This window comes from Carlito syrichta, unplaced genomic scaffold (assembly GCF_000164805.1).
Source record: "Carlito syrichta isolate Samal-C Ts95f unplaced genomic scaffold, Tarsius_syrichta-2.0.1 Scaffold303208, whole genome shotgun sequence".
Classification (NCBI taxonomy): domain Eukaryota; kingdom Metazoa; phylum Chordata; class Mammalia; order Primates; family Tarsiidae; genus Carlito; species Carlito syrichta.
In genome coordinates this window covers 99,780-126,620 of record NW_007247304.1, presented here as the reverse complement: position 1 = coordinate 126,620, position 26,841 = coordinate 99,780, and the positions used below count along the sequence as shown (strand labels likewise).

The 26,841-nt window shown below is 35.6% G+C and overlaps 1 protein-coding gene across 4 annotated transcripts in view; it reads left to right on the top strand.

Moving 5' to 3' along the window:
* The window catches only part of ERBB4 (erb-b2 receptor tyrosine kinase 4), a 750,739-nt gene that overhangs the window by 710,970 nt on the left and 12,928 nt on the right, over window positions 1-26,841 (top strand). The gene's annotated exons all lie outside the window — the stretch shown is intronic.

Here is a 26,841-nt window from a genome sequence, read left to right as displayed (position 1 = left end):
ACGTAGGATTTTTTTTTTTAAGAGAGTGTCTTGTGCTTTACCCAGACTGGAGTGCAATGTCACAATCATAGCTCACTGCAGCTTCCCGAGTAGTCTCCAGTGACACTCACACCTGGGCTCAAGGGATGCTACCATCTCAGCCTTCCGAGTACTTAGTATTGTAGGTACCCATTACCACACTTGGCTGGTTTTTTTTTTTTTTTTTTTTTAGTAGAGATGGGTTCTGCTATGTTGCCCAGGCTTATGGTGAACTCCTGGCCTCAAGCAATTCTCCTGCTTTGGCCTTCCCAAGTGCTGGGATAGCAGACATGAGCCACTGTGCTTGGACTAAGTAGGAATCTTTTAAATTGTTCAATCTATTATAATGAAAAAGTAAACAAATTAATATATTGAATGTTTATTATAGGTTAGGCACTGTTTAAGGACAGTGAGGGTACAGAGTTGGAAGACAGAGGTCCTACCTTCAAGGATGATATATTTTAGTTGAGTAGATAATATTCTAAGCTAGATATACCAGGTATTATGGGGAAAAGACAAAATAAGCAAAATCAGCTTAAGGAGTTATGAAAGATTATGTTAGCTGGATCTTTGTAGAAGATGATGATCTAACTTGGAATATAAATAGAGTTTTGGTGGGACAGATCTGAAATGGGTCAGAAGAAAGGAAAAAAAACACGAAAAACTCCACCATAGACAAAGGTAAAGAGATGTGTTTTTAAATTACTTTTAAAATTCTACTTTCTGTAATAGGTATGTATTGCACATACTTGAGAACGTTTATGTTATTAGAGGAGATGAGATGGTCTTACTCCCAATTTTCCTATTTTTTGTCAGTTTTATGAAGTTTAAAACATGACTTTGTAATCTCTTGCTGCTCATTAAGTTATGTAATTCAAACAATATCCTTTTTTTGGACTTTCTGAAAAGCAGCTCTCAAATTCCTATCTTCTGTTTCTCCTGCTATGACTCTAATTCAGGTCTTTATCATTTCACAGAAGTTACTACAATATCTCCCTAATTGAAATCCATTTCTTTTTTCCAAATGGGTTTAATTTCTAAATAGAGTGTTAACATTGTACCAAATGAAAGACAATTGTAATGAATATTTCCAGTGCTTGATCATTTATTGGCACCAGTGTCTTTGCTTTCTTTCTTTTTTTCTTTCTGTCATCATCTATTGAGAGCACAGCTTTCTATTATTTACATCAGAAGAATAAACTTGAATGACACATGTTTTATTAGGTCTCTCTTTATATGATATGTAATTCTGTTGTCACTAACAGTTGGAGGATTTTTGAGCATTTTTCTTAGTAAATGCCTTTGTCATTCCAGTTGACCAGTCACTGTAATTTATTTTCCTCTACTCTCTCACTCACACAAAATAATTGCCCAGAGCTGCAAGCATTATCTCAACGTTGATCACTTTCAAGATATAGATCATGTTGGTGCTTTCTGTTTTAGTTGAGTGGTATCGGTGTTTAGTCAACTTATTTTAACAAAGAGCTATCTCTCCTTGTGTATTATAAAATAATCTCTTATTTTTAAATAAGAATATAATGTCAAGTTGCATTTATTTATTCTTCCAAATTCTTAGAAAGTACAGGGATATCAAAAATGATTCTGATAGCTCTGATTTTCCAATAATTTTAGAAAAGCCTTCACCCTCTCAAATAGTTAATTTATACATCGCAAAATATTAAGTGACCTTTTTGTGAAAGGTCACCACCAGTGACTTTCTTAAAATCTGGATGTATTAGTTTAGTTATGTTACTCTTTGTAAGATTTGATTTTCTTTAGAAAGTACTTCCTTTTTTTTTAACTTTGTTTTTGTTATTTTATTTCTCTTTGACTTCCTAAGGGTTTTCATAGAGTTTAGGTCACATCATCATATTAAATATAATGATAACCCTTCTGTAGTACCAGCTCTGGATTCTGGATTAGTCATTTAGCCCTATCTTTAGGAATTACAAAAAAAATAATATAATAAACTATTTCTCACATTCTTTAGTAATAAAGAGATAAGTTTTAGACTTACTTCTCAAATTGTATCTCTAAGTATCATACAAATTACTTCTAGTAGATTTGGACATTGTATAACACCTTGTTATAGTACAGTGTGAACTCCTCTATAGTTTTTTTCTTTCTTTGTTCTTCGGGGAATTTACTTTTTCTGTTGTTAAATAATTACCTATATTCCCTTCAACATTTTCCCTTGTAAAAAAAATGTTAATCTTATTCCTCCTCTCTCTAATCTTTAAACAAAGTCTAGTCCTTCATGTGTGTACAACTAAATACCAATGCCTATAAATGCATGTTTACACATGGGATAGAGGTGAAATATTTTCTACAGCATAATAAATCATGGTGATTGTACCCTCCACACAAGCTGAAACAGTAGCCTGACATTTAGAACTTGTCGACCTCAGAGTTGGGAAAGGAGGAAAGTCTGGCAGTAATACATACATACACACACACACACACACACACACACACACATTATTTCTTGTATGTAAAGTTCTACACTCCTATTTACACATAGATATCAGTCTCTCCTTATCATACCAACAACACAATTTGCTTCTCTTTCCTTTGGCAACTAAGTTTTTCCTTCCTTCTCCCAAGTATGTACGTCCTTCTCTGAACATGCGTTCCCGTTGGATTTTCTCTGAATAGAAATATGGCCAGTGTGACTTGCCTTTGGCCTTGGTACCTAGATCAACCCTAAGTGCTCCAACAATTGTGCCTAAGTAGCTGTGTACTCATGGAGTATCAGAGTTGCAAGACCTAGTACAAACCCTCTCATCCAACAGATGTGTAAACTGATACTAGGAAAGATAAGCCCATAACCCAGTGTCCTGTGCTTCTAAGAAAGAATTGGGAAGCCATATTTCAGACTCTTCAATCTAAGTCTAGTATTCAGCCCGCTATTGGATGGGTCAGGTTTATTATAGTTCAGAACCATGGAAATCTTGATGCTAACTTCAAGTCTAATGAGATATAGGGCCAACTGGTTTAAAAGACTCTTTCTTTCTGGGAGTACAGTGAGAAAACTGAGGCCTTGCTACTGCTTTGCCTCCTCTGTTTATGCCTTTGTAATCTCCTTATAATCAAGAGTTAATGGTTTAGGAAGATCGAATGGAATAGATAGAGCCAAAATCAAAGTCAGAAAGCAGAGAGAAAAATGTATTAGGACGTAGTAATTACATGAAAATAAAATGATACTTGAAAATAAAATGATCCTTATGAGTTTAAAAAAAGTTTCAAAATTTTTAAACACAGACCTAAATATAACTACCATTTATTGATCACATATTTATTAATTAGGCCCTGCTCTGAGCTTCTTGCCTTTATTGCCTTTAACCTTCATAATAAGGGTAAGTGGAAGCATTACTATTCCCATTTTACAAAGGCAGAAAATAAAATAGACAGAGGCAAAGTCTTTTTGCTGAGGCTTCCAGCACATATGGCAATCAATGAGGTTTGATCACAGATCTATCTGGTCTGTCTAAAGTTTTTAACTCTCACCCTTCATTAGGTAAAAGAAAAGGAAAGAACAATATGTAATCTCTAATAAATTATAATTATACAAGAAATAACTATAAGCTTATTCAGATGAAGTTCATTCAAAGATAGTTGGTACAAATTTTCAATTTCTTTAATTTGTTCATTAAATATCCAAGACAATCTTTATAACATCTTGTTTTGCTTACTCTAGTCTACAAAGTAATATTTTGAAAAATACCCTCACCCCTTCACTTCCTCAAGGTTGGCCACAAACAATACATTTATAGAATCAGAGAATCATTTTCATTCTTGTCACTTTCACGAAAATAAGTGATAGCTGAATAACACTTTAACATTTACAGAGCACTTTGGCATATAAGGCATTTTATTTTCACACCAGAATTCCAATTGCACAGTAGGCAACATTCTTGGCCTATTAAATGGTTTGGTAACTTAGTTAAAAACTTGGCGACTTCCAAATTATTGTCAGGTCTTCTGGCTCCAAATAGAATGACTTGCCTATTAAATAATGTTTCACCTGAAAGAACCCTTTCTTATTGCTGTTTGTGGCTTCTTATCTGTACTGGACGTGGCTACCATCAAACATGTTTCTACAACACTGAGACAACACGTACCATAGGAACACTGCTTGTTTAAGGAGAGTCTGGCATTAAAGAACATTTTAAAGATCTTTTTGAAGTTATTTTACACCTGAGTGATTATCAGCCAGCACAGGCAGCCTTTTTGAACAGTCAAAACAGGTTTGTTTCATTCTTTGTTTAAATGTGTTAGAGAAGGAAATCAGAGATAGAAAAGGAAACAAAAGGGGGAGGGTATAACTAGAGAGGATACTTGGATTTAGAATGTTAACGAATTTTTTCTCTAAATCAGTTAGATGGTTCATTTGTGGTATTACTGCCACCAGATCCGCAGCTCTGCTGCAAATTATTAGAAAATATCTCATCAAGAGGCCTATTCTTTACTGTACTAGACTTCGAGAGAACAATTGTGAGTTTCTTTACCCTTTCGATAATAGAACTGGGGCATTATCATCAACTTTCTATTCATATTTTTGAAGGTTATTTAATTTATGTATGTATTTATTTATTTATTTTACAAAGCCATCTTTGTCTGCCAGAGCTCCCTGCTCAGGCCAGCCTGCTATGATGATTGCCTCGGCAAAGGCTTGAGAGAGAGAGAGATGTTCTATTTCATTCTCAATAAGGACTGATGGCATTTTGAGAGTCTCAGAATATCCTTTGATTACCCCATGAAACAGAATGGGGGAGAGGGCTGTGGATAGTGGGGGGTGGGCCTGCTCATCAGCTTCCTTTTGTGCACTTTCTGTAGTTGCACGGACCCTCCATCACAAGAATCTTGTGTTTCAGCCCTTTTCCTCGCTCACCTGCCCAAATGAAAAGTTCCCTTTTCAGCTCAGAATTCTGACATGCCAAAGGCTTCCAAAGAGAGGCTAATTTGTGCTCTGTCGTTTTTACTCAGACACTGTAAATGAATGGCTGTGGACCAGCCTCTCATTACTCTTGAGCCAAAGCTGAATGGAGAGGCGGGTAGACCACTGTGGGAAAAGTTCCAAACACCACGGCCATATCTCTTGCTGCAAAATATTCGACAATGAGATGAAAGAAGTACTGTAAATCAGAACGGAGAAGACATCAGAAGTTTAATCCACAGTTATTTGGTTTGCTTTTTTCCAACAATAATCACAGACATCGTTTAGTAACAGTCATACCTAATTGTTTCCCTCCCTGGGAGAAAAAAAAAAATAATGTTTATAGTTTCAAGCATATTGGCAATGTTGAGGTGTACATTATTCATCTTCCTTTAGAGCCTGGTGCAGTATCTTAGTTAGAGCCAGATGCGATCGTTCTAAATTATAGAGACCAGGTGTCAGGTACCATATTGTCTAATATTTATTCGTTTATTAAATCTCATGAAAATCCTTGTGTTAAGTTTTTTCGTTTTTTACTATTTTAGTATTTATAATTTTTACTATTATCTATTTACTATTTGCTATTTTTATCACTTATGTTGTACGTGAGGAAACTAAGGCAGAGCTATTCAATGACAGAACCAGTCAGCCTGACCCTAAGGTCCCTAGAGGCTGGACTCTTCACCACAATGAAACGTTGCTTCTCACTCTGCCTCTGACATTTTATGGCTGTTTTATAATTAATATAAGGGCAGTACTCAGTACTTTAAAGATGAGTATATCAGTAAAGAATTTTGACTTTTTGAGCTTTTTTATTATCAGATGCCTCATAAATGTTAATTTCAATTTTTAAAGGACTATCTGAATGGTATTACTAGTAGCTACTTATCCACTAATTCAGACTTAGAAATTTCCACTTATCCCTACCAAATAATGACTAATTCAAGCAAGTAGCAAAAAGCATTTATTTATTCAATTATCAATGTATTCATCAAGTATTTATTTAGGTAACTACTATGTATCTGATCTAATGGTTGCCTACTAAAACCGATTCCAATCTTGCCCTCAAGAAATTTACAAATAAGTAACTAGTTAATAAAATGCAGTAGGAGAGTGTTATAATAGGAACTAGGAACATGCATAAGGGATAATTTGAATAAATATGGATTGTTAAGCAGAGATGTGGCAAGGTCAGATTTGGTTTCTGTAAGAACATTCTAGAAACTTTTGATAGGTGAACTAAAGCAAAGAGTGATTGATTATTTCTTGAGTCAGAGGAGATAGAATGGAAAGTTTGATGTCAGTGGTGGTTTTGAGATAGAAACAAAATTTGAGTACAGCTGGTTGTCGCCGTATGAGATGAAGAAAAGTCAAGAGTGGCAGCAAGTTTTCTAATTTGGTGACCGGGAAGATGTTAACACTACTATTAGTGTGTAAAAATATGGGAATAGAATAAGGACATATAAATAATATTTTTAAACATAAGTGGAAAAATTATGAATTTCACAGCAACTTGGATGGACTTAGAGCCTATCATACAGAGTGATCTATCACAGAAACAAAGAACTGAGTATCAGCCAGGCTCGGTGGCTCAGCCTGTAATCCCGCGCCTTTGGGAGGCTGAGGTGAGTGGATTGCCTGAGCCCGCGGGTTCGAGACCCTCCTGGGCAGCGAGACCTCATCTCGACAATAAATAAAAAAATCAGCCGGGCGTGGTAGCGCGTGCCTGTAATTCCGGCTACTTGGAAGGGTGAGGCGGAAGGATGGCCGGATCCCAGCAGGTCGAGGCTGCGGTGGCCGGGAGCGGCCACTGCACTCTAGTCTGGGCGACAGAGACTCTAACTCCAAAAAAAAAAAAAAACTGAATATCACATGTTCTCAATCATAAGTGGACCTCGAACAATTATTGTAATACTATAAGAAAAGGACTGTCAGTAGTGGGAAATTGCCGGGGTGGGGGCGCTTGGAAGTAGTGGAATTCTGCCGGGGGAAGGGGGCACACCTCATCAATAAGGGTACCCATATAATGAACATTTGTATATTTAACCCTGAATTGTACTCCTCATCTTTAAAATTAAAAGTTAAAATATATAGAAATAGATACAGTCATTAGATAGCCAGGAATGTATGTATAGAGTCCAAGTGACATTAAGTTGTGATTTGGATAAGTCATGATTATTATTCTCTTGTTTGTTTTGTTTTGTTTTTTAATTGTTTTATTTTAAAGATGTGGGGTACAGTTCAGAATTAGGTATCCAAGTGATCATCGTACAGGGTCATATTTGGTCCCTTTGGTCCTCACTTTGCCTAGTTTGAGATCAGGTATCCTTATTGATGTCATTATTCTCAATTCATGGCATATTGTCATTCTTTTTGAGAGTAGTTCTAGTAGAATGTAGAACTAGTGAAGAGTACAATTGATTGAGGAGTACAGGCAGGAAGTATAAATTTCTTTGAAAAATTCTTCTATATGAAGGAAAGAAAGGAAACAGAATGTGAGCTTAAATAGAAAAATGGGTAAGAGATAGTTTTCTAGAATAATGGACATCCAAACATTCTCAGAGAGAAATGAACTAGTGAAATCATAGAGATGACAAAAGACAGTTGAGAGGGAATGGGTGGAGAAAATTCCAGGAGGGGTTACAGGAAGGTAAGTCCCAGTGCACTTGTAGAAAGATTAATCTTAGGCATGAAGAAGTAATTTTGGCAAGAGAAAATTTAAGAATAAGACTTTAAACCATGTGTCAGATGGGAGTTTCTGTGTTCCTTGAGCACTAGATAAAAATTTTGTTGAACATATAATTTGCAAGTGGAAGACATTCAAACTGCTTTCTCATTTTTTATGTTAATTAATGGGGATAAAGTGCCAATTGAAGCAATGTAGTGATCTGACAACATGGAATACCATGAGATGAAAGTGTGAATGCCTGTGTTTAAATCAGTGCTCCAGTACTTACTTGTTAGCCACTTAACCTCTAGGTGTACTCTGCTCTGAAATTAGGGCAAAAATAATATCTACCATTAGTGTGTATGAGGATTTAGTGCACAAATAGAGATAAAGCACTTCATGGTAGCTACCCAAGAGCTGTTAGATCTTCTCTCTTCCTCATGTAATGTTGCTCTCCCATACTTCATGGATTCTCACCCCTTCTTTGAGTTCCACAACTCAGTCCATTCTTTCACTTCTCCAGTCATAAAAATAATGTTTACCAAGACTTGGTGAATTTGATGGATCAGATTGAAAGCAGAACTGGTAGACTAGGTTGAAGGGGCCACATCCCAGAGAATACAGTAACCTGCTGCCTAAAACTTTTCTCTCTCTACCTTTCTCAGCTCAATTTTCTCCCAGATTGATCTGAGACTCCAAAGTTTTGCTTGTCTTGTTTTGCTTTTCCCAATTTTGTTAAGTAATTTTCCTTCTCATTTGAAGCCTTGGCACTCAGCTGTTAGTTGATTCATGAACTACTCAAACAATCGAGAATTTCAAAAAATATTTTTTTAACAAAGTCAGTTAGCTGATTCTTAAGAGGTATTTTAGTTCAGTTGTAAAAAAAAAAAAAGTATTAACAAGTTTTCTATCTTATTATAATTCAAAGACTAAATTGAGGGACAACCTATAGACATTAAGATTCTCTTTGTTATATAAAGAACAAGGCTGTTGTCAGAGAGGAGCGGGGATCTGTTAGGACGCTTAAAACGACTGGCTAAAGCTTGGAGAAAATGCTGTGGTAAGGCATACGAACGATATTAATTAGCAAAGACTAATGAGAGGCCAGTAAACCTAAGGGCTCACTAAACGTGTAGAAAACAAAGGCTTTTTGAAGTATGATTCTGTTCGAATGAATGATTGTTTAGTAGCTAAGGAGGAAAAAGAAAAGATACATCAAGAGCTGAGAATTGGTAGGGCAGTTGCAAAATAATTATAAAAGTTGAAGGAACTAAAGTTTATATTGAGAATCAGGGATGAAATTAATTATGGGGTATAGGTAAGTTCTTATAAGTTTAAGTATTTTAAAATGTGGATCTGACTACCTAATTATTTATAATTCTATCAATACTAGCATTGGGTATCTACTATCAACTGAAGGATATGCTATGTTCTTTACATACAGTACTATCAATTTATCACTAACGAAAAGATGAGAGCATTCTTTCTTCATTTTAGGCTAAGGAAATTGGGATTCAGAGAGTTTGAGTAGCTCGTGACATAGCTAGTAAGTGACACAGGATTTAAACCCAGGTATAGCTTACTTCCAAACCCGAGTTGGAAAAATAAAGTGCCAAGAAATTCATGGAGAAGAACAAAAAAGAACTAACTGGGTCAGAGAAAGGAGATCAATGAACTGAAAGAATAAACAATGTGGTCATAGTGAGGGATTTTTTTTTTATTGGTATTGATAGTTTTTCCTAGTGTTGTTAGGGTGTAGCCATATGGTAGTCAAGGTGTACAGAGATAAGATCGTAGGATCATAGGAGAAAGCTCAGGAACAATAATGCTTTCAGTGGGGCTCAGGCAAAAGGTATTGGGACTGAGCCAGGCATGCCATGAACAATCTCAGTGTTGGAGAGTGCCTCTAAAGACTGTAGATAACTATCACAGATAAAAGGACGTGTGGTATAGTTAGTCACCTTGCATAAGTCTCTAAAAGATGTGGAGGGGGCAGAGTTGAACAGATTTTGAAGAGTTATGATTTGGAGCCTTATAGCTTATTAACCTTGGCTCCAATGCATACATCGAATAATAGAATAAACATTCTTGATTTTCGATATTCCAAGAAAGTCTTCTGGATGTGCAGGGTAATTTCTCATGGATGCCAGCTTTTTGATCAATAATAAACTGTAGGAAAAGTTTCAGAAACAGTGAGGGTTAAGTAGGGGTAGATCCAGGTTTTTTCACTTATAATTGAGAGTAGGAGTGGAGAATTTTTTTTTTTTTTTTTTTTTTTTTTACAAAAAAGAACATAAACATTAACATTTTGCTTTTGTTTATTTTATAAAATTGCAAAACCTTGTGAACTTATGACTTGGATTCTTTGCCAGGACATGGAAGTCACCACTGATTGAAAGGTTTGAAGCTTAAGTTTTATTGCTTCATAGCAAATCCACCTCTGGGTAGATGAGATGAGAAAACATATAGGAAGAACAGCTGTCAGGAATTAATGTCATCCTGATTTCAAATAGCATGTTAGTGAGAGCTGCTTTTGAGACTTCTGGTATTTAGAACCTTAAGATGGATGGGGTGGAAAAGAATCCTATATTTATTGTACTTCCTCTCTTCTGGGAGCGGATGGTCTAGCACATTTTAAAATTTTATTTGCAGGCTGATAAACGTTTTATGAATGTTCACCTGTCTATAGGCTTAGAATGAACTTGCTGCTTGTTTTTGCTGTTCTCTTGACCAGAATTTCCAAGCAGGAGGATATGACGGCATTTCAAAGAAAATAATTCACAGCCTGGGCTTGTGTCAAGCTCTCTTGGAAATATCTTCTTCTCCTGCATAATTGACATTCACTATGTTTTCATATGGCAACAGACTGAGTAAAAATCCTAGAATTGATGCCATTGTGCTAATATTATTTTTAATTTCCTTCACCTGTGCTTTTGGTCACCTTTCAATAAGAATTTAAGAGATCAGTCCTAAGAATGATCAAAATGTCCTCTTCTCATTTATTGTTTTCAGCAAGAATAACTACATCTACATTTGTTCACCAAAATCTAAGTCACTAAGTAACTTTTTAATACTCAGATAAGTAAACTTAAAAGAAATAAGAGAGGCAGGGTACTAATGTAACTGGTTGGCTAACTGTTTAAGGAACGGATTGTCCTGAAAGATGAGATTGATGAATCTGACAGTTTCTAAAAGTCTTGAATGTATTTATACACGATAAAAACAGTAAAGGTTCCGAAGAGAACCTAGAGTACCTAATGTTTAAGATTCATGGCAAGAAAGACCACTATTCTCTTTTGGGGGAATGTATTTATAGGGACAAATATTAATACTTTCTTTTGTCAGAAGATAGCTGCATGATGGCTTAATATCTTTCTTTAGATGTGATAAATAATAATTGTGCTAATAATACAATAAATGACAAAGTCGTCTAGGAAATATACCAAAGGTTTTTCTCATCTCTCTAGTACTTTTTTGTTTCTTTGCTTGGTAATCATCAATAGAATGGCTGGAATGTACAATATGTGGAAAAGTCTAATCTATTCTATGTTTTCCCAACTCCATTTCATATATCAAAATACTTCAAGGTTGTACATATAAGCACTTTTCTGTAACTTGGCTGCCTTCTTTTCAAGGTGTGTCTTCCTTAAAAATATCTATAGTTTAAAAAAATCTATAAAATGTGGCAGATCTCAATGTATTAAAGAGGGGACACATAGGAATTTTGTCTCCACCAAATAGGGTATGAGAGTTCAAGCATGTTTTGCATGACTGTGTGCCTCTCTTAGTGTGTCAGCTTTCCCTGAAAAAATCAGCAGTCAGAGGGAAGAAAAAATTCAGTCGACACATGTTCAGCACTGAGGATCCTCCTTGGCTTATTGACTATACCTCAGCACGAATTCTGAGGCATATCTTATCAGGAGTCTATCAGGATACCTTCAAATGTTCAGTAGAAGTGATCCAAAGAAAAGAAAGAAATCAAGGTCAATAGATAATCTACAGAAATGTGGATTTCTAGTGTTTGTGTTCCATTGATTCTCTCGCCCTCATCATCGAAAGAAAACAAACATCATAAAGATTTTACTTCAATCTATAATAATCCCTAATGTTAGGTCATTCCGTTAATTTATTTTAGTTGGTTGAAAACTATATTATTGGATATTTGATATGCACATTTCTGTGACTCAGTGGTGAAAGAGTTCTTCGCTTTGATTTACTGCTGCACTAAGTAGAGCATAGCCTTTTTAATTTTCAAAGGAATGTTTTAAAATGACTTCTTAAAAACGATTAAATTGGCTTTTATTAATGATTCATAATTAAATGATGCATTCATCAATATACATTCAAGTGAGACTTGTGAATTATTTTCACTGTTTTATTTACCTCAATAACAGCAATTATTTTTGAATGTTGTTTCAACTGAAATTTATGACACAAAATTTGCAAAACTCTCTCTACCATCCCACAGATAATCATGTAGCTGTGCAAATACTTATATTTTGATATACAAAGAGTATATGCATGTTTGGATTGTAGGTTTTAGTTGGTTTTGTATGACTGATATCTGGAAAACTTAGTATTCAGCTATATCATCATTAACTTGAGAGAAAAAAAACCATGTTGCAAATTTTTATATGCTATTTGACTCAAATATATTTACCATGACCATGAACTTGTAAAACTCATAAAGAAGACAGGACAGGCATTATTTTTCCCATTTCACAGATGAGGACACTAAGCTTTGAGAAAAAGTTTTCTACGGTGGCAGAATTCTGATTTAGAACTTCATTGACTTAAATTTTGGTTTTTTTATATCATTCAGTCATGATTATCCTAAAAATATTTTTTGAAAAATTTATAATAACCTTTCCTTATGTGTCCGTTCCATACACCACAGTGTGAAAAGGCATGTAGGTGGCATGTACTCTTGAGAGAATGGATACATTTTACTTCATCCACAAGGTCTGTCATTCTCATTGTTCTTAGTAAACAATTTATATTCTTTAGGGGTAAAGCTAAAGCCTGGTTTCCTAGGCTGCCAAAGCATTACAGACATCTCTTGCTGTACTAGTGAAAGAATTCTTTTTTTTAAACATATTTTTTATTTTAAAATTGTGGGGTACTAATGAAAGAATTCTAAAGCTGGATGCGAAATTCTCATTGCATTTGGAACCATTCACCATTTGCAAGAATACTTTTTTTTAAAAAAATTGCCGTTAGACTAAAAAAAAATCTTGAAAAAAAATTTTTGAAAATAACCTGATGAAAAAAGACACATTATTTGCACATTAAGTTGTACAGACAACTGATTTTTCAACAAATAGGATAAAAACAAAAGACAATGAAAAAGCATCTTGAAACTATAAAAAAGGGAAGGAAGGGAGGCACAGTAACAAAGCGTACCTGGTTCTAAACCAGAGAAAGTGGGGGCCAGTTGAAGGTCCAAACTTCACCTGCATGCAGCCTACTTGTATAGTGAACCTTCACTTGTACCCCACATCTCTATAATAAAATAAAATTTTGAAAAAATAAACTATAGGAAGGAATTAATTTCTATCTCAGTATATTTAGGCTGCTATAATAAAAATACCATAAATTCGGTGACTTGTAAACAACAGAAATTTGCTTCTCATAGTTCTGGAATCTAGGAAGTCTGAGATCAAGGCATAAGCAGATCCAGTTTCTGGTGCAGGTCACCCCCTTTTCACTATGTCCTCACATGAGTGGCAAAAGAGCTCTCTGGGGCCTCATTTTAAAAAGCGCGAATCCTGTTCTTGAGGACTCTACTCTCACGACCCAATCACTACCCAAAGACTCTAATTCCAAATATCGTCACTGGGAATTAGGCTTTATAGGTTTGCTGCCCCTACAGATTCAAAGTTATTTTTCTGTTTTGTCACTTATTTAAAAATGTGTTGTTCTTTGTTGACAATGCTGTGTAATCGGGAGTTGTAAACTACCTCTTTGAAATACTCATTTCCTGGGTGTATCCCCTGTATCTATAAATGTTTTTTAAAAAACACCAAGAAAACACTTTTGTTTTAAAAAATTGTCATTAGAATTAAGACTTCAAACAACGCTTTAAGTGATAGTAACTAATATTGACAAGAAGATTGAGTGTACTAGATGGGATATAATATTCAGATAGTTGCCTCTGGGTTCAATTTCATCTTAACTATCTGCAGAGTAAAATGTATATAATAAATAATTTCAAAAGTGCTAAAATCCTACCTTCTTTAAAACATATCCAACTGATTGGATGGAATCCTTAAGATTCTCATCAATAGACCCATTTCTTGGCTTTAAGACATCTTTCTTCTATCCATTCTGTAGGGGGAAAAATATATATATATATATATATATCTTTACTGAATATTCACCATGTTCATGTGCCTGGCATTGTGCTAAGTGTCAGCCGAGCTCGGTGGCTCAGCCTGTAATCCCGCGCCTTTGGGAGGCTGAGGTGAGTGGATTGCCTGGGCCCATGGGTTCGAGACCCGCCTGGGCAGGTGAGACCTCATCTCTACAATAAATCAAAAAATTAACCTGGCGTGGTAGCGCGCGCCTGTAATTCTGGCTACTCAGAAGGCTGAGGTGGAGGGATCGCCGGAGCCCAGCCGGTCGAGGCTGCTGTGGCCAGGAGTGGCCACTGTACTCCAGTCTGGGCGACAGAGTGAGACTCCAACTCAAATTTTAAAAAAAAGAAAGAAAATAGAATGGTAAATAATAGAAAGTGCTCTTGCAAATAGACTCATAGACTAAGAAAGAAGAGGTATCAATAAAATAAACAGAATACAGTTAATACATTATTTACATGAGGTACATGAGTTCTTGATAAATATTGTTGGATCAACAATTCAGTATAATCGGGGTAATGCTAATTGTTCATGGACTCAACATGTAATCAAGGGAAAGAAGCCAGAAAGAACATTGAGGAAATAGCTAGAACCTGAGCAGAGGCCTGGAGGCAAGAAAGAAAATATCTCATCATAGGAGCAGCTTGTAATTTATTTGACTGGAGGCTTATGAGTAGAGAGCAAAGCGGTGAACTGAAAAAATTCACAAGGATCATCATTATCAAAACCCTTCAACGCGAAAAAAATTGATTTTTTTATCCTGAGGGTAATAGGAGATCTTGCGGGTTTCCCCCTCATTTAAAGTTTTTTTTTTTTTTGAATGGCTTTTAGAATATTCACAGAATTGTGTAACCATCACCAAAATCTTAAAATACTTTCTTTTTTTAAAATTTATCTTAGGTTTTTTATTTATATATTTTAATTAATTAATTATTTTTTATCTTATTCTAAAGATGGTACAACTCAGGATGAGGTATACAGGTGGTCATCATACAAGTAAAGTTTTGGCCTCTCTTTGGTCCCCACTTTGCCTGATTTGAGATCAGGTACCCTTATTGATGTTATGTGCCTGATCCCCACTCAACTCCCTGGCAGTTTCTGGCTACTGCCAATCCCTTTCTTAAAGTATTATGGTAAAGTTTCAGGGTCCACTCATGAGTGAGAACATATGGTACCCAGTTCTTTGTGTCCGTGATAAATCATTGAGTGTTATAGACTCTAAATACATCCAAGTGGCTGTGAAATCCATAATTTTGTTCTTTTTTTGGCCTTGCAGTTTTTTTAAGCAGGGGAATGAACTGTGACTATTAGATTGGGGAGAAGGGACAGACTAACTTCAAGGAGATCCGTTAGAAAGCTATTACAGTTGTGCAGTCAAAAAATGACACCATAATTAAGATTATCACAAGTGTCTATTTTCCCTAGTGAGTTTTAGTCTACCTCCATTATCCTGGCATAATTACTAATGGCACTTCTTTTTCGCCTCAACGTGTTGCAAATTGGAATGATAAATGATATAGCACTATAACCACAACTAAAACACTGGCCATGAGAATGGATAGAATAGTTGGATTCTGGGAATATTAAGATGTTTGAAATGGTAGACCTTGGATGCTTACATATGAGGAGGGAAAAGAAGAGACATCAAAGATAACACTGAAATATTTGACTTCCCTAAGTGGGTAAGTTATTGATATAATTCAACAAGCTGAGAAACACAAGTGAGTCAGGGAGAGGAGATGATTACTTCAGTTTAGGAAATGTAACATTTGATATGCCACAAAGCATTTTAGTAGCGATGATATGGTCAGCTGTTAAGCATATGGGTATGGATTGATATTCAGTTGTCAGTGTTACTTGAGGTAGGTTCATTATGATTCACTAACGTCAAATTGAGATAGTTCTCCAAATTAATTTATCAGACTAAATAGACACCCTCTGGCCTAGCTAAAGTCACACTCCTGAGGAAAAGGTAAGAATATAGATAAAAGAGGATGCTTCTGGTGTGTGAGTTACAGAATGGTGCAATTGGAATTGAAGGACAATATAACCATATTTCCTATAGAACCAGAGTAGAAACAAATGGACCCAGAGATTTGTTAGCAAAGAGTAAAGATTCATGGGCCTGAAACTGAGAAGTCAATGCTGTTGAGAAGACTTTGAGATCAGACTTTACCCTCCTTAGAGTATCACCTGGGTTATCGTTGACTTGGGCAGACATAATCTAAAGCTGTCCAGCAGATTTTTTTCTCTTTATAGTAAACCATAAATATATTTTCTAAACAATTCTGTGCTTTTCTCATTAGTAACTAGCTGTATAATCTTAAGGAAAGCCACTTGCTTCCTCTACTACTTTGGCTGACAATAAAGTGTGAGTGGGTCATCTCTGGTATTTATGCCAGATTTAATTGGATTCTTTAGTTTTAGTTCTATTTTAATTTTTGTTTTCTCTATTTTTTTAGTAAAATATTAACCATTTTAGAACTTGAAAGAAAATTATTATGCCCATGATCCTGGCTAATCTAGGTTGACGTTGGCAGCAGACAGTGTAAATGGGAAACTAAGAAGGATTGGTTTTTTTTTTTTTTTTTTAATTTTAGGAAATTCCGAAGTGGTTCACAAATAGATACAGGAATGCTTTGTGTATTTTCTTCTTCTTTTTTATATGCAGCAAAATCAGATTTGGGGGCTTTTCCGAAATCGTAAAAGCTGCTTAGACTATGGTCCACGAGTAGCTCTTAGGAAGAGCTTTTTTCTCTTGGGGTGTTGCTTTCAATCTGATATTCATTTTGGCCCTGATCAGTTGTAAATACCAGCCTGTTTCTGTGAAATGTAACTAGTGTTTGCTCTGGGCTGATGGGACAGTCATGTGCTGTTTGTTCAGTCAGTAGCTGTACCAGAGTATCCACAGTACATTATTCAGATCAGCTCACACGAACCAGCTGTCCTAATTCCAGGTGGACTGTTAGAAATCTTTTTGCTTACAGCAACAGCTGTGCCACCTGGTAGCTTAAAGAGCAGTAGTTGGATGAATAAATCATCACTATAAATTCACTTTTTATCTAATAAACAGTTTGCATAAACTAGCATGACTGAAGATATTTCCAACCTAGTCCACATTGAAATGATATGAACACTGAAAAGCTTTGTCTGTATTATGTTAAACTGTTTGCTTTTTGCCAACACCTCTCATTTAAAACACTGAATGGAATCTACATGCCAAAATTAGGTTCATAAAATTTGCAATTTCATTTTCAATATTATTTGTCATCCATCCTCCAATACATAAACTATGCCCTTTGTATTCTTTTCCATTCTCACACATACAGCTTTCTGAATACTGTCATTGTTATTATGAATATATAATAAAACATCCTGAGCTTGGATAATTGTTAAAGAGAGGTTAAATAATATGCCTTATTATTTGCAAGGTAAAAAAAACCCTCCAAATAACCACTAACAATATTTCTTTTTTTAAATCTTCTTTTTAAAAAATATATATTTTATTTTAAAGATGTGGGGTACAATTCAGGATTGTACAAGTGGACATTGTACAGGTAAAGTTTGGGCCTCCCTTTGGTCCCCACTTTGCCTGGTTTGAGATCAAGTACTCTTATTGATGTCCACCCTCCCCTTCGTCTGTATCCCGCTACTGCCAATCCCTTTAAAAAATGTTTCCAAGTAAAACTAAAATTTTAGTGAACAAAATTCATTTGCTGATACACAATATCCACATGTGAAAGATAGGAAAAACGATATGAAAGCAAATTCACAAATGAGCTAACCTGTAAAAGACAATGTGTTAGATTGAGTGGGTTAGATTACTTGTGTTACTTTCTTTTAAGCTATTACTTTTCTTAAGTTGTGTATGACTACATATACACATGCACACAGAGCCTAAAATTGTGGTGTTAAAAAGTGTACCAATAGTACACAAAGAAACATACCCAGGCAAAGCACTGCATTTCAAATTCTAAAGTAATGGCATTATAATTCAACATGTTTGTAGTCTTTTATTTTCATTCTTTGTTCAAGTCTGCCCTATAGATTACTTATTTTAAAAAATTATTTCTAGCCGTGCTCAGTGGGTCAGCCTATAATCCCGCGCCTTTGGGAGGCTGAGGTGAGTGGATTGCCTTAGCCCGCGGGTTCAAGACGCGCCTGGGCAACTTGGCGAGACCTCATCTCTATAATAAATTAGCCAGGCGTGGTAGTGTGCGCCTGTAGTTCCAACTACTTGGAAGGCTGAGGCGGAAGGATCGCCGGAGTCCAGCAGGTCGAGGCTGCAGTGGCCAGGAGCGGCCACTGCACTCCAGTCTGGGTGACAGAGTGAGACTCCAACTCAAATATATATATATTTCTATAATCCCGAGATAGAATCTAATTATATAGCTAGAGATAAAGTCACACACTCTATAAAGGTAAAAGTTGTCAACTGGCAGATATAGAGATAAATACTATGAAGGTGAAAGTATATAAAATGACAATGAGTATGTATATATTGATTTTTAATCACTGGCTTTTACAACCAAAGCATTTAAATAATATATCACTTCTCTATGGAGGGCAACCTATTTTGCAGATCAAGTATCATTTTAATAAATACTACTTTTCCTTAATACATCTATAGACAGCTTTTATCTACAGTATGTCATATTATAAAAATATTGCTTTTGGCTAATAAACTTACAGCCTATTTAACAGAATAGTTGATATCGGTTTCTTTAAAAATTAAAGTGTCATTAAATTGACTTTAAGAATATGTTAACATGTATTTCAGTTTAATACAAATGTCATTTTGGTTAAGGCAACAGCTTTTAGCTATATTAACAAAATAAATATGCTTTTTTTCCCCCTTAGAACCAAAGAATGTACCTCCAAAGCAGATTTTTTATTATTTATCAAGTGCTCATTTGAGACTGTAAGATATAATGGATTTTACATTAGATGAGAATTCAGGGAATCTAGTTTCTTGTACTGTCACTAATTAGTTATATGACCTTAAAAATTAACCACTCACAGTGTCAGTCGTCATCTGTAAATTAAAAATTTTAATTATGAAATTGTATTTCAGAATTGTACTTTCACTAATTACCATCCAAATACGGCTCTTCCTCCCCAAAACATGCAATCATATGAGGGGGACCCAAAAAAATGAACAAAATTTATTTATAGAAAATTGTATTTATCCTTACATGTTTAAACTTCAGTCAACTTCAAAGTACTTTCCATTTGATGCAATACACCTGTCGAGGCCCTTTTTCCACTGCTCAAAAGTTTTGAACTTATCCATGTTGATGCCTTTTAATGCTTCTGCCATTTTTTGTTTCATCTCTTCCACATCAGCAAAACATTTCCCTGTGAGGACTTTTTTCATTTGGGGAAACAAATTTTTTAAAAAGTCACTTGGGGCAAGATCAGGTAAATAAACAGTAGGGAGAGGGGATCATGTCATTTTTTGGTCAAAAACTGCTGAGCATGGTATTGGCAGTATCATGGTGTAAAAACCAGTCACCAGTCTACCACAACTCCCAAAGTTTCTTTAGCAAATCATGACACCATCTTCTCAAAATTTCCACTAAAAACTTTGGTTAACCATTTGATTCAAAAGAACAATTCTGAGTATACTTCAAGAGACCTGCCCTTTAAAAGATAATTCTGGGTTTCTTTGGGTCCCCTCTCAAATATTCTATGTAAGATAATTGATACTTTGTATAAATGAGCAGGGACCCCAATAAAACAATTTATTTATAAAAAACTGTGTCTTTATTCTTACATGTTTAAACTTCAATTACCTTCAAAGTACTCTCCGTTTGATGCAATACACCTATTGAGACGCTTTTTCCACTGCCCAAAACAGTTTTTGAACTCATAATTTTAATACCTTTTAGTGCCTCTGATATTTTTTGTTTCATCTCTTTCACATCTGCAAATGTTTCTTTTTTCAACTGAGGAAACAAACAAAAAATAGTAGCCTGGGGTGAGATTGCGTAAATAAGGAGGGTGGGGTCATGCTGTTTTTGGTTAAAAACTGCTGGATACTCAGCACTGTGTGGGCAGATGCACTCATAAATTACCCATCATGAAATGGGCAAATGTGTTGAAAGAATCTCCCCAAAAAATTCACTGATGTAGAACATAGTCTCTCACCGCAGTGCTAGCTGGTTCACTAACACCAATAGATTTCTAGTGCACTTACCTAGTTGGGGAAACCTGTACTACAAGGTTTCCAAAAAATCATTTTGTTGTTTTTTGGGTACCCCCCGTACACCATTTGGAAAAAAGAAAGAAAAAGTGATTAATATACTTTGAAAGATTTATGAAAGAAACTTTATAAGATACTCTGCTTCAATGCTAATCGCATTTTCCAATATTTAATCACTAATAATGGGGGCTTAAGGGAGAATATGCATTTTACATATAAATAATTTGATAATTGGGAGTAATCTTTCCCGTTATCTCTCCCATAGCCCCATTACTCTTTTTAGAGTTAAATAAAGTGAGGGCCCAAGAGACTATGGAATTCATTAAAGGTCACATGATTTTGCCAAAAATATTCAAAAACACTATCTTTGAGGCAGAAGGAGTTCATGTGACCATTTGTACTAGCTCTGTGGCATTTTTATCTTCAAAAGTTGTCCAACCCAATGCTCATGGGTTGAACCCATGTTGTTCATGTACTAAGAAATCTTCATCACATACTCTTCATGATGTTGTGATAAAAACATTCAAGCAGTGACAAGTTTAAGATTCATTTGAAGAATCAGTTGGGCTACTTCAGAATTTGGGCATAGTAAAGGCTTGACTATTTCATTTCTTCTCTTAAATTAAAGACATTGCAGTAGCAGTAGGTGTCCTTTAGCCTATGTTAAAAAAAATTAGGAAAAGTGGGCATACCCTTTATCACTGAATAGAATTATTGGAAGGTCTTTGAGAAACTCGCAGAATTTCTGCTCTCTAGATTTCTAGCTACATGCATTAGCTAGTAGTTAGGTGATAATTAGGAAAATCTTCAATTATCACAACATTCTTGCAAAAGGAAATATAAACATACAAAAAAGAAGTTGACAGAATCAACCAAGCAAACAAATAAACCAAAATTAGAACTTGCACGAGGGTAAAGATATCAATTCTGTGTGATTATTAATCTCAAGAAGGGTGACAAAATTCTTATTGCTTATCTTGAATGAAGCTAAGGAATGTTGGCATTAATGTAAAATTATGTTTCTTTATGCCCTTTCTTTTTTTACTGTGCTAATAACTATCTTCAATGCAATCATATAGCACTGCTCAGAGCAGCAACTTAAAGTAAAAGGTAAAAAGTGAGGGGAATTTTCAGCTTCATTTTATTGACTCACCTAGCCATGAATATTTTAAAAGGAAATATCATCTTGTTCTACTGATATTTGGAAAGGGTATAGGAATTGCTGCCAGGGGACACAATAGCTTACTTACCCCCAGTCAAGCAGGAAGAGGAATTTATTGACTAAGCCTTGTACTAGGAACAGTAAATCCATAAGCAAGAGTGCTGTCATGAAAAATATTTGTGCTCTCTAGTTATTTAAAACTATCTCTTCCTGCTTCAGGACTGGCTTTGCTCTTGGCAAAGTGGGTAAATACATATGTATATATGTATATATTTATTTATTTATATGTATTCTATATATATATATATATATATATATATATATATATATATATATATATATACAGACACACTCAGAATATGATTTTAGATCAACAAGAAAAGACTTTTAGGAAAGAATAGAAAATACTCTAAAATCTCCTTCCTTCCAGTTTAATACCTTGTAACTAACTTAAGTGCAAATAGGCTGGGGAAGGCAATACTGTAAAGCAATATCAGTATTTTATACCCAAGACAGAGTTTCAAACACCTCTGCAAGATAAGGTTGTCACTAAAACTAGGAAGCGAAACCCTAAGAATTCATTTGAGAGAAGAGTTGAGGCACAGTCTAGAAAATGAGAGGGCAAATATGAGAAAGAATAGAAATGCTAAAGCCAAAATCTATGTGTGGCATAAGGGAAAGGCAATAGAGTGCTGGGCCTTATGGTCAGACAGCCAACAATGGCTGTGTGCACATGGGCAGATCCTTCAAGTTTCCCGATCCTCAGTTTTCTCATCTGTAAAATGGGAGGTACTTTTAATAATGACATTTACCTAGCAAGATTGCAAGAATAAATAAAAGCTAAAATAGTCCTTGGCATAGGGTAAGTGCAGGATATACACCAGTTCCCCTTGCCACGTCTTGTTTTTCCTCAGAGTAGTCATACACCCGTCTGTGAAACCAAACACACATTAAAATTAAGTAGACTTCGTGGAATGGCTTTAGAATAGCAGCGTTATTAAGGTTTGTGCAAGACACTATTTCCATATACTTTGTAAGTTCAGTATTGGCTTGTGCATATTTATTGATACCACTTATAGCTCCTCTTCTTTAAAATTGTTGTAGTTATTGAGTAGATGAGACATATAAGAAAGATGAACAGTTCCAAGATTAATGAAAAGTAGATAAACAGTGGAAGCCCAAGTCAATATCCCTTCAACTAGATCATAGGGTCATTATTGTGTGTGTGTATGTGTGTACAGAGTAAGAGATTTTCATTATAAAAGTAATCTCACATAATCAAACCAAATAGACAAGTAGATAGACAAAAGGCAGCATGTGTAATACACACACACACACACACACACACACACACACACACACACACACGTTTCGGTCGCTGCTAAAGAAGTCAGTGTTTATTGGTTTTTTGCACACAGGGACTCATTTTGTTTTCATCTGGCTGCCCTATAAAAAAAATGAGGGTTCTAAATCCAAATGTCTCAAAACACTGATATGTTGGAATCAGTTGTGTGAAAGATGCAGAGTAACAGACTTGTATCTGGAATTACAAGTAATGCAAACATTTTCTGCTTGATGCTACGTGACCTGTGAAAGTGTGGAAGAACCCACCCGAGTGTTAAGCATATATGTCAGGGAGGATAAAAGGTTGAGAACCTTAATAGTCAGTATGTGGAAGTGTCTAGACAATAAATGAGTGCTGATGGATTAACAATGTCTTACAGAAACACATTCTATCTTAGTTAAATTTCCTGACCCTAGAAACTGTATTCCTATAGTTACTACTATTGAGATTCATAATTATTTAAAGATTACAAAACAACTCTCTTAAGTGCATGTTTAATTCAGATAGCAGTTAGGCATGTATTTTTGTTTCCTAAGTCGATAGATTTGCATAATAATTTTTAAAAATATCACAAGACACAGTCCATGTACTTAACAGTTGAAAATTCCTCAAGAACAATATTAAAAAATACAAACAGAAATAGTGTGCATGTAATGAAACGAAGCTTCAAATATGTATTATTCAACTAAAAAGTAAATTTTAGGGTATTAACACTATATTTGATTTATTTGCTGACACTTGCTTTCTCTATAATCTCTGGCCTTCTCGTCCAAGTTAATCATACAACATCCCAGTGATATGGCCGCTGAATTAAACTCAATTATTTCCATCACTCTTACAAATCCTCCCACCAGAAACAAGCTCCATATAACCGACAAGCTCCTAACCTACCTCTTTCTGTCTGAGCCCTACTGACAGTAAATCGCCTCACCAGCTAATTGAACAGATACACCCAGTGTTGCCTTCTAAAGCTTCACAAAGCTGGACTTTGATGGACAGCAGAAAGTGGCATGATAAAAAACAAAAGCTTTTTAACTGAGAGCACTGCTTTGTTCCTCTTAGAACTTTAAGGTCACTCTAGCTCATTCTGACTGCTGTGAGGATCTTAATTTTTACTCAACCAATTTACTTGCAGCTGTCATTCTTTCCAATATTAAAAGTTCAGCTCTTCAAGTGTGGGGAATTGAGGGAGAGAGAAATGAGAAGCGCTTGTTACAAACTAAAAACAGCGAAAACAAGTAAAATCTGGCTTGGCTCTGAAGTACAAAAAGTTATTTTCAAAGCTTATAAATTATGACATAGTGATTAACATGTAATTTAAATATATTTAAACAACAATTATATCACATTTCCAACCCAGCTAATTGGCCTCACAGATGTTCCCTTAGAGCTGTATTGCCCTTCCAGGGGGAAATGAATGAGGTGCTTTTTATCATGGAAAACAGATAAAAAAGCAAACTGAAAAAATGGAAACAGAAACACAAAAAACAGCCAGTAACCCTAAAAACAATGAATGCTAAAGGGGGTTTGCTTAGCATTTTTTTTTCATTTTAATGCTGAAAACAGGAAAAAGCCTGAAGACGCTCCTATTACTGTGATGATATTTGGCAGTCTGTCCAGATAGAGAGTTGGCAGGTTGCTGACTGAAAGACTTGTCAAAGCAGGGACAGTGGATGCATTCTAATAGGGAATGGCCTCGCTTCATGTCTTGGAACGAACGAACTGCAAGAGGTCCAGTTATTTTTAACACATCGCCTTTACAATCGAAGGCATTCTAGTCCAGATAATGAATATAGATAATATACTGTTTCCTGATGAAGAATGGCTTGTAAGTTATTCCTTTGATCATTTATCTCCAAGTTTTAAAAAACATAAAATGTGCTGCAATCAATAGTGTTCCCTCAGCTGCAACTCTAGACAAACGTCCCCAGCACGAGCAACTCTTGGAAGAAGGTCAAAGGAACACTAGCAATTACAAATATTTTGGAGTGCCTTGCCCTCTAATAGATAATCATAGAACTGAAATAAATTCGCTCCAGCTTCATTTCACTCTTGTCTTTCCTTCTAATAATCTCAGATGATATTTGATGGTGCATGATAAATTCTGAAAGGCCAGTGGTCATGTCTTTCCTAATGTTTCACAGGATCTCCAGCATCTTCCAGGGTACCTATGCTCTGCTGAAGAGATTTAATAAATATTTGCTAAGTGCTTGTTAAATAATAAATGATGAGGGTAAGGCCAGTGCTTGTAATTTGATAAAATTTCACCAGGCAGTTGCCAGTGTGTCTTGTTTCATCGCTGTATTTTTCAAATCACTGAAGTATATAATAAATTCCTTTCTCAAATTTTAGGAACAAGTGTATTTGATTTTGTGCATTCCCAAAAGACAGCAAAATGTGTCTATACTTAAAATAACTAGAAAACAGGTAGCATTTAAAATGCCTCTTGGCTGGGCTCGGTGGCTCAGCCTGTAATCCCAGCACTTTGGGAGGCCAAGGCGAGTGGATTCCCTGAGACTGCGGGTTCGAGACACACCCGGGAAACTTGTTGAGCCCTCATATCTACGATAAATCAAAAATTAGCCGTGCGTGGTAGCTCATGCCTGTAGTTCCGGCTACTTGGAAGGCTGAGGCAGAGGGATAGCCTGCGCCCAGCAGGTCGAGGCTGTGGTGACCAGGAGCATGCCACTGCACTCCAGTCTGGGCAACAGAGTGAAACTCCAACTCAAATAAAATAAAATAGAATAAAATAAATAAAAATAAAATGCCTCTTTTTTGATGAGTAGCTTTGGCATCTTATTGTTTTAGTCTAAAAATTCAACGTTGCAGATGGAACATTTAAATTTGGCATATCCTCTATATTTATATAATAGTGCAGAGCTTACAAAGTTAATTTATAGACATTATCTTACTTTATCTTTACTAAGAATAAAATAGAGCGAACAGAAATGAAAATGAGGGTCTGAGATGTTTAATGATTGACCAACTTCATGCCACTTGTAATTGGAACTAGAGCCTGGGGCTTCTAACAGTCATAAAATGATCTATCTGCTGCATAGCACCGTCTCTTATGCATTGCATATTAAACATATGTCTAACTTTCCATGTCATACTCTTCAATGTGTTGTTAGTAATATGTTGTTAATAATTAGAGAAGGAAATTGATAAATATTCTCTTTACCATCATAGTTTTGGGGAAATTAAGAGGTAAATTCACTACAGGGACTCAGAATTTATTCTTTGGCTAGTCCAGCATACAAATTCAGTAAAGGAAAATTGCATTATCCAGTTGTTATTGATTTACATTAAATAGTTCATCTCCACGGGACTATTTCCATCTTAGATTATGCTATGAATCTATATTACATGAATAATGATCTGAAATAATATTTAGCTACATTTAGCCAGGCTCGGTGGCTCAGCCTGTAATCCCTCACCTTTGGGAGTCTGAGGTGAGTGGATTGCCTGAGCCCGCGGGTTCGAGACCTGCCTGGGCAGGCAAGACCTCATCTCTACAATAAATAAAAAAAAAAAAAATTAGCTGAGTGTGGTAGTGTGCGCCTGTAGTTCCAGCTACTTGGAAGGCTGAGGCAGAAGGATAGCCAGAGCCCAGCAGGCAGAGGCTGTGGTGGCCGGGAGCGGCCACTGCACTCCAGTCTGGGCGACAGTGAGATTCCAACTCAAAAAAAAAAAAAAAGATGTAGGTGTCCTGGAAGTTTATTTTAGTCATCTCTGGTCACTTAAAGCTGGAAGGTAGGTAACGCAAGCCTCATAGAATCAATGATTCTGGTCTATATTATTCATTATCCCCAGTGCCTAGAAAAGTGTCTGGCATACAGACAGTAAGTTCCCAAGAAGTGTACTTAATTATGTGTTTTATTAAGAAACAGAGTTGGTATTCATACAACCCCTTCTCCTTACCCTAAGGAACATTGTCTTAATATTTTATCATGTTTTATATCCATTTCATTTAGCCCATAGGATGGAGTGTTAGGTTTTAAAAATACAGATGTGTTTTTGTTATTGTTTCTTTAACTGAAATCTGGTTTTGACGGATTATAAATACATAAAAAGTAATCTAAAGCATATTTTCAGGAAAAGGGATTGATTTTCCAAATTTTCTGTTGCCTCTTAACTTAAAAAACAAAAAA